Raw genomic sequence first — 8,929 nt, 5'->3', positions numbered from 1 at the left:
GGGGGACAGATTCCCTTACATTTCAGTTGTTGTGTCAGCGTGGCGGTCGCATGACACATTGCCGGCTACACAGCTGGGGATCAGCTGACGTTACTGAAACCCAATAACACTGGGTCGTATGTTTTGACTGTGCAGACGGCACTTCTGAGCCTCAACTGGCGGTGTTGGAGCCCAGGAATTTAAGTTCAGGTGGTAGAAAGATGAACACAACAGGAGACCTGGATAACGTATACAGTGACTTAATTATTTAATCAGGAGGAGGAGTGGCAAATTCCTGCGAGATCCAGGCCTTGTTCATTTTCAGGAGAGTAAGCCGGTCAACGTTATTGGAGGATAGTCGCATGCGACGGTCAGTTAGTACACCACCTGCAGCACTAAAGACACGTTCCGATAATACACTGGCCGCAGGGCAAGACAGCACCTCCAATGCATACTGGCTTAGCTCTGGCCATGTATCCAGCTTTGAGACCCAAAACTTGAAAGGGTAAGAGCCGTCTGGGAGTACAGCAAGAGGGCAAGACATGTAGTCTGTCACCATCTGACGGAACCGTTGCCTCCTGCTGACTGGAGCCGTCTGTGATGGTGTAGACTTTTGTGGGGGGCACAGAAAACTGTGCCACAGTTGGGCCATACTGGTCTTGCCTTGGGCAGAGGCACTGCTTCTGCTCCCTCTTTGTGCAGAGCCTCCACCACTGCCTGGACGCACTGAGCTGCTTTGGAATGCACTAGCAGCACTTCTCTCAGTTGGAATGGAGAAGATGATGGAATTGACCAGTGTGTCTTGGTACTCCCGCATTTTTCGCTCCCGGTTCAATGGTGTGATGAGGCTTTCTACGTTGTCCCGGTAGCGAGGATCGAGGAGGGTGAACACCCAATAATCAGACATGTTGAGAATGTGGGCGATGCGGCGGTCGTTTCTCAGGCACTGCAGCATGTAATCCACCATGTGCTGCAGACTGCCAACTGCCCAAGAAACGCTGTCCCCTGCTGGAGGCGTGGTCTCTGCCCGCTCGTCATCACCCCACCCTCGCTGTACACACTGAGTACTGGACAATTCGGTAACTCCCTCCTCTGGACGGATGTCTTCCTCCTCCATTGACTCCTCCTCATCCTCCTCACAAACTGTCCCCTGCCTACGCGTTTGTGAGGAACCACGTGGCGCTGACTGTCCAGAAGATGATGGAAATGGTGAATCCTCATCCTCCACCTCTTCCACAACATCATCCCTTAGCGCTTGCAGTGATTTTTCAAGCAGGCAGATAAGGGGGACAGTCATGCTGACTAGTGCATCATCTGCACTCGCCATCCGCGTGGAATAATCAAAGGGACGCAAAACCTGGCAGACGTCATTCATAGTGGCCCACTCTGTGGTTGTGAAGTCTGTACGGCGCTGAGTGCGACTTCTTTGCGCCTGAAGCAGCTGGTACTCCATTACAGCTTGCTGCTGCTCACACAACCGCTCCAACATATGTAACGTGGAATTCCACCTGGTAGGTAGGTCACATATGATGCGATGTTCCGGCAGGCGGTGTCGGCGCTGCAGAGCCGCAATGCGCGCTTTTGCCGTGCTGGAACGCCGCAAGTGAGCACACTCTAGGCGGACCTTGTGCAGCAGTGCATCAAGATCCGGATAGTCCCTCAAAAAGCTCTGCACGACCAAATTGAGCACATGTGCCAGACATGGGATGTGAGTGAGGTTGCCGAGGCCCAGAGCTGCCACCAGATTTCGGCCATTATCACACACTACCATGCCTGGCTGGAGATTCGCTGGCACAAACCACACATCGCTCTCCTGCTTGATGGCATTCCAGAGCTCCTGCGCTGTGTGGCTACGATTCCCCAAAAAAATTAATTTCAACACGGCCTGTTGACGTTTGGCCACGGCTGTGCTCATGTCGGTCGTAACAGGTACACGTTCATCACGGGTCCATGTGGAGGTGGACTGTGACGGCTCCTGCAGCGATGATTCTGAGGAACTGGTGTAAGAGGAGGAGTCAATGCGTACAGAATGGATTCCTGCAATCCTTGGAGTGGGCAGGACACGTCCTGCGCCACTCGCACGGTCTGTACCCGGCTCAACGACATTAACCCAATGGGTAGTGAGGGAAAGGTATCGCCCCTGTCCATGTTGACTGGTCCACGCATCGGTGGTGAGGTGGACCTTGCTACTGACGGCATTCAGTAGCGCGTGTTTTATGTGTCCCTCCACATGCTTGTGCAGGGCAGGGACGGCTTGCCTGCTGAAGTAAAAGCGGCTGGGCACATTGTACTGTGGGACTGCCAATGACATCAAGTCACAGAAGCTGTCAGTCTCCACCAGCCTGAATGACAGCATTTCCAGTGAAAGAAGTTTGGCAATGCCTGCAGTCAGAGCCTGTGCTCGTGGGTGGTTTGACGAGAAAGGCCGCCTTTTCTCCCATGCCTGTACTACCGATGGCTGTAGAGTGGGCTGGGAGTGTGTGGATGACTGGGAAAGTGGTGCTGCGGGTGGAATTACAGCGGGTCTCTGGACAACAGGGCCAGAGGTTCTTCCACGGCGATCCTGGGAGGAAGCCGAACCAGCTGCGTGTGAGCTAGAGGAAGAGGCAACACGAGCTGAAGAGGTGGTAGCTGCCGCTGTTGGTTGGCCTAGCTCTTCAGTGTGTTTTTCTAACTCCGCCGGGTGCCTGTTGCGCACATGTTTCCACATGTTGGAGGTATTGAGGTTGCTGACATTTTTCCCTCTTTTGACTTTTTGATGACACACCTTGCATCTGACATAGCAAATGTCATCTGCAACTGTGTCAAAAAAGGACCAGGCACTGCAAGTCTTGGGAGCGCCCTTTTTGGCTTTTGGAAGAGACATGCTCCTAACGGGTGCCAAAGCGGAGGCTGCAGGATCCGCAGTCTTCCCCCTCCCTCTCCCTCTTTGGGCCGTACGGGGAATCTCTTTCTCAGAGCTGCTCCCACCACCTTCCTGTCCCTCACGCCAAGATGGGTCAAGGACCTCATCATCTACACTACCCTCTGCCCCCAACTGCTCCTCCTGGGTAGTCTCAGCAGCAGAGCACGCACCAGTAAGTGGCACCTGAGTGTCATCATCAGCTGATGCGGCCTGCGATGTGGTGACCGGAGCCACTGGCCCACCCGCCTCTTCAGAGGAAGAGAGAAAAAGCTGTTGGGCATCACTGCACCCTGCCTCTTCTTCCATTTCTCCAATGCTGCTTGGCTGGCCCCCTGTTTCCAAGCCAAGAGATTCAGAGAACAGAAGTAGAGACGGCTCCTGTCCTGGGCTCTCTGTCTGCCTGGGCAATTTGGCAGGTGGTGAAGAGACAGATGGCTGCTCTCCAGTGCTCTGTGTCTGAGAGGATGTGGCACTAATTGAAGTTGATGCATTAGCTGCCATCCATCCGACAACGGCTTCAATTTGTTCTTCACGCAGCAGCGGTGTACGGCGCTCTGACACAAAGCTGCGCATGAACGACTGTTGCCTGGTGAATGTGGGTGCTGATGAGTCACCGGTGCCCGCAGCAGGCACAGAATCCCCACGTCCCCTCCCTGCTCCGCGCCCACGCCCACGCCCACGTGCCTTACTCACTGCCTTCTTCATCTTGGTTGACTGATAAAGATAAGCAGAAAAGTACTAACGGCTTTGTGTGCTTATTCCTGAGCAACTCCTCCTAACAGGTATAAGAAACACTAATTTTCTAAAGTGTGGACTAGACTTTAATATGAGCTAATGTGGCCTACACAAATGTAAAGTGGTGTAACTGGTGTGTTTGGTGAACTTTATTATTTATTTATTTTTTGGGGGCTGAACTGACAACGGATAGAGCTGCAGTCACACGGAGACCGTGCAGACAGACGTAAACGGCGCTGCAAGGCCCAAAAACCCACCTCTACGTTATCCTATGTAGTGTTTTTCCACAAGTTAGCTGGAGACGGGTGGAAAGACACTAATAGGAATTTTTTGAAAAAATGTGCAGCAGCCTGCACTACTTAAAACAAAATGAAAATTGATTTGGCGGTATGACGCAGTGAACAACCCTGAGCTGGAGACAACCAGGCTACGGCTGCTCACAGACTACAGGGCGAGCTGCAGTCACACGGAGACCGTGCAGACAGCCGTAAACGGCGCTGCAAGGCCCAAAAACCCTCCTCTACTTTATCCTATGTAGTGTTTTTCCACAAATTAGCTGGAGACGGGTGGAAAGACACTAATAGGATTTTTTTGAATAAATTAGCAGCAGACTACACTACTTGAAAAAAAAAAAAAAAAAAAAGAACAGTATGAGGCAATGAACCACCCTCCCTGAACTGAATACAACCAGCTATGGATGGCCTATGTGGCTGCACTCAGACTAGAGAGTGGGCTGCACTCACACACACACACACACAGACCTTGCAGATCGCTGTGAAAACAGCGCTACAAGGCAAAAGCAAGGTGAATAGTAGGTGAACACAGCGGTTGCTAAATTAGCCTTTGGAAAGCACAAAGAAGCAAATCGCTATCTCTAAACTGTCCCTCAGTCAGCAAACAGCGTCCTGTCACTAACTGAATTCACAGCAGAGTGATCGCAAAATGGCGCCAGCGACTTTTAAACTGCATCATGACATCATTTCAGCAGCCAATCACAGCCTTGCCAGTAGTTTCATGCCCTCCATGCTAAACAGGATGTGCCCACACTTGGAATCATTCTCATTGGCTGAATTTCTGCATTTTGAATCTTGGAACTTCCGATTCCGGTATCCGATACGCGGCAAGTATCGGAATCCCGGTATCGGAATTCCGATACCGCAAGTATCGGCCGATACCCGATACTTGCGGTATCGGAATGCTCAACACTAGCCAGGAATCAATTCTATAGCACAGTCACAATCTCTATGCGGAGGGAGCGAATTGAGCTTAGGCTCCTCAAAAACATCCCTATAGTCAGATAAAAACGCAGGGATCTCAGAAGGAGTAGATGAAGCGATTGAAATCGGAGGTGCATAATCATGAACCCCCTGACATCCCCAGCTTAACACAGACATTGTTTTCCAGTCCAGGACAGGATTATGAGTTTGTAACCATGGCAGACCAAGCACTAGTACATCATGTAAATTATAAAGTACAAGGAAGCGAATCACCTCCTGATGAACGGGAGTCATGCGCATGGTCACTTGTGTCCAATACTGCGGTTTATTCATAGCCAATGGTGTAGAGTCAATTCCCTTCAGAGGAATAGGAACTTCCAGAGGTTCCAGACTAAAACCGCAGCGTTTAGCAAATGACCAATCCATAAGACTCAGGGCAGCGCCCGAATCCACATAGGCATCGACGGAAATGGAAGACAGTGAAAAAATCAGAGTCACAGACAAAATGAACTTAGGCTGCAGAGTACCAATGGCAAAAGATTTATCAACCCTTTTTGTGCGTTTAGAGCATGCTGATATAACATGAGCTGAATCACCACAATAAAAACACAATCCATTTTTCCGCCTATAATTTTGCCGTTCACTTCTGGACTGAATTCTATCACATTGCATAGTCTCAGGTGCCTGTTCAAAAGACACCGCCAACTGGTGCACGGGTTTGCGCTCCCGTAAACGCCGATCAATCTGAATGGCCATAGCCATCGACTCATTCAGACCTGTAGGCGTAGGGAACCCCACCATAATATCCTTAATGGCCTCGGAAAGACCATTTCTGAAGTTTGCAGCCAGGGCGCACTCATTCCACTGAGTAAGCACCGACCATTTCCGAAATTTTTGACAATATATTTCCGCTTCATCATACCCCTGAGAGAGGGCTAATAAAGCCTTTTCAGCCTGAATCTCCAGGTTGGGTTCCTCATAGAGCAATCCCAATGCCAGAAAAAACGCATCCACATTGAGCAATGCAGGATCCCCTGGTGCCAATGCAAATGCCCAATTCTGAGGGTCGCCTCGCAGGAAAGATATTACAATCTTGACCTGTTGAGCAGGGTCTCCAGAGGAGCGAGATTTTAAAGAAAGAAACAATTTACAATTGTTCCTGAAATTCAGGAAGGTAGATCTATCTCCAGAAAAGAACTCTGGAATAGGAATTCTAGGTTCAGACATGGGAGTGTGAACAACAAAATCCTGTATGTTTTGAACTTTTGCCGCGAGATTACTCAGGCTGGAAGCCAAACTCTGGACATCCATGTTAAACAGCTAATATCAGAGCCATTCAAGGGTTAAGAGGAGGTAAGAAGCAGCTAGACAGCAATTAAGGGCTAGGCAGCAAAACTCTGAAGGAAAAAAAAAAAAAAAAAAAATTTCCCTTAAACACTTCTTTTTCTCCTGCTTCAGCCCAAACAATTAACACTTTGTGGGCCGGCTATACTGTCATGAATCCCAATGGCTAGGGATAGCAAGGGACAAGCAAAGTAATACAAAATATCGGACGAGCTCTAGGGTGATGGAACCTGGGCTGACCGCTGCCCTACGCCTGACAAACGCAACTAGAGATAGCCAGGGAGCGTGCCTACGTTGGTTCTAGACGCCACGCACCAGCCTAAGAGCTAACTAGTACTGCAGAGAAAATAAAGACCTCACTTGCCTCCAGAGGAATGAACCCCAAAAGGTATAGTTGCCCCCCACATGTATTGACGGTGAAATGAGAGGAAGGCACACACATAGAGATGATATATATAGGTTCAGCAAATTGAGGCCCGCTGTAAACTAGAAAGCAGAACGATACAAAAGGGGTCTGAGCGGTCAGCAAAAAACCCTAATCAAAAAACCATCCTGAGATTACAAGAACCCATGTGCCAACTCATGGCACATGGGGAGAACCTCAGTCCACTAGAGCTACCAGCTAGCATAGAGACATAATAAGCAAGCTGGACAAAAAACCAACAACTGAAAATCAGCACTTAGCTTATCCTGAAAGATCTGGGAGCAGGTAGGCAGGAACCAAACAGAGCACATCTGAATACATTGATAGCCGGCAAGGGAATGACAGAAAGGCCAGGTAAAATAGGAAACACCCAGCCTCTGATGGACAGGTGGAAACCAAAGGCCGCAACCCACCAAAGTCACCCAGTACCAGCAGTAACCACCAGAGGGAGCCCACAAACAGAATCCACAACAGATAGGTATACAGCGAAGATAGAAATGTACAAACAAACGGGAATAGACCAATGAGGAAAACATACACCCACAAACAGCACTCAACAATCTCCATTATTAGGAGGAGCAAGGAAGCAATTCTTTCACTGGCAATTAAGATAATGTCTGGCCAGGTTTATAGGAAGAGGTAATGAACAGATCAGAAGCAGCTGAAATGGAGGTGCAAGATTCTTACCAGCATACAAAAGGGTCGATAACCTCTTCAGCACCGAAGGAAACCAAAATCCATTTATTAAGGGACACAAACACACAGACTAAATGGAAGGTCTGCGATTCGCAATACATAGTGATCTTCTAATCCAGATCTCTCAGGAGGACGTGACACACTTGTGACAATTAGGTTTTGTGTGTGCACAGTTTTAGAAAAACACTTTATGTGTACTCTGCATTCGTGTCTGCGATAATTCTGTGCATAACCGAACGTTTTTAGAATCTTCAACTGAGTTGGTGGGAGTGATTTGTGTGTAAACTTATTTTCATATTCTTAGGCAACCATGTCTGTGGAACTACTTTGCCAAAAAGCGCTGTGTTTATTCTTTAACTCATATTATTATTATTATTTATTTATATAGCACCATTAATTCCATGGTGCTGTACATGAGAAAGGGGTTACGTACAGAGTTATAGAAATCGTTTACAGTAAATAAATTTACAATGACAGACTGGTACAGAAGGGAGAGGACCCTGTCCTTGTGGACTTACATTCAATGGGATAATGGGGAAGAGACCAAAGGTCAGGGTGCAGCAGCTCTGGTGGTGGTCAGGCGGGTGGTGGTGAGGTAGCAGCTTTGGTGGTGGTGAGGCGGCAGCTCTGGTGGTGGTGACGCGGCAGCTCTGGTGGTGGCAAGGTGGCAGCTCGGGTGGTGGTGAGGCGGCAGCTCAGGTGGTTGGTGAGGTGGCAGCTTGGGTGGTTGGTGAGACAGTATCTCCGGTAGTGGTGAGGCAGCAGAATGGCTATTGCAGGCTGTAGGCTTTCCTGAAGAGATGGGTTTTCAGGTTCCATCTGAAGGATCCAAGGGTGGTGGATAATCGGACGTGTTGAGGCGTGTAATTCCAAAGGATGGGGGATATTTGGTAGAAATCTTGGAGGCAATTGTGTGAGGAATGAATAAGCGTGGAGGAGAGTAGGAGGACTTGGGAGGATCGAAGATTGTATGAGGGAAGATATTGGGAGATTAGTTCAGAGATATAGGGAGGGGACAGGTTGTGGATGGCTTTGTAGATCAGTGTTAGTAGTTTGAACTGGATTTGCAGAGGGGAGAAGCAGGCGAGTAGCGAGGAGAGAGGTGGATTAGCCGGGCACTAGATTTGAGGACAGACTGGAGTGGTGCAAGAGAGTTAGCGGGGAGGCCACAGAGGAGGGTGTTGAGGTAATCGAGGTGGGGGATGAAGAGGGCATGCACAAGATTTTTAGTAGAGTGTGGGCTCAGGAAGGGATGGATTCTGGCAATATTTGTAAGTTGGAGGTGACAGGAGGAGTCAAGAGTTTGTATGTGCAGTTTGAAGGACATGGCAGAGTTGAGAGTTACCCCGAGGCAGCAGATTTCAGGTGTGGGAGAGAGCGTGATGCCGTTTACTATAATAGATAGATCAGGTAGGGGGGATACGCGAGATGAGGAAAGATAATGAGTTCGGTTTTATTTACATTGAGTTTTAGGAAGCAAGAGGTGAAGAAGGAGAATATAGCTGATAGACACTCTGGGATTCTGGACAGCAGAGAGGTGACCTCTGGGCCAGAGAGGTAGATCTGAGTGTCGTTCGCTGTTATGATCCGGTGGTAGGATCACCAAACTGACCTGATAGTTAAACCTGA

The sequence above is a fragment of the Ranitomeya variabilis genome, chromosome 5 (genome assembly GCF_051348905.1).
Source record: "Ranitomeya variabilis isolate aRanVar5 chromosome 5, aRanVar5.hap1, whole genome shotgun sequence".
Taxonomy (NCBI): Eukaryota; Metazoa; Chordata; class Amphibia; order Anura; family Dendrobatidae; genus Ranitomeya; species Ranitomeya variabilis.
This window is presented reverse-complemented; position numbering follows the sequence as displayed.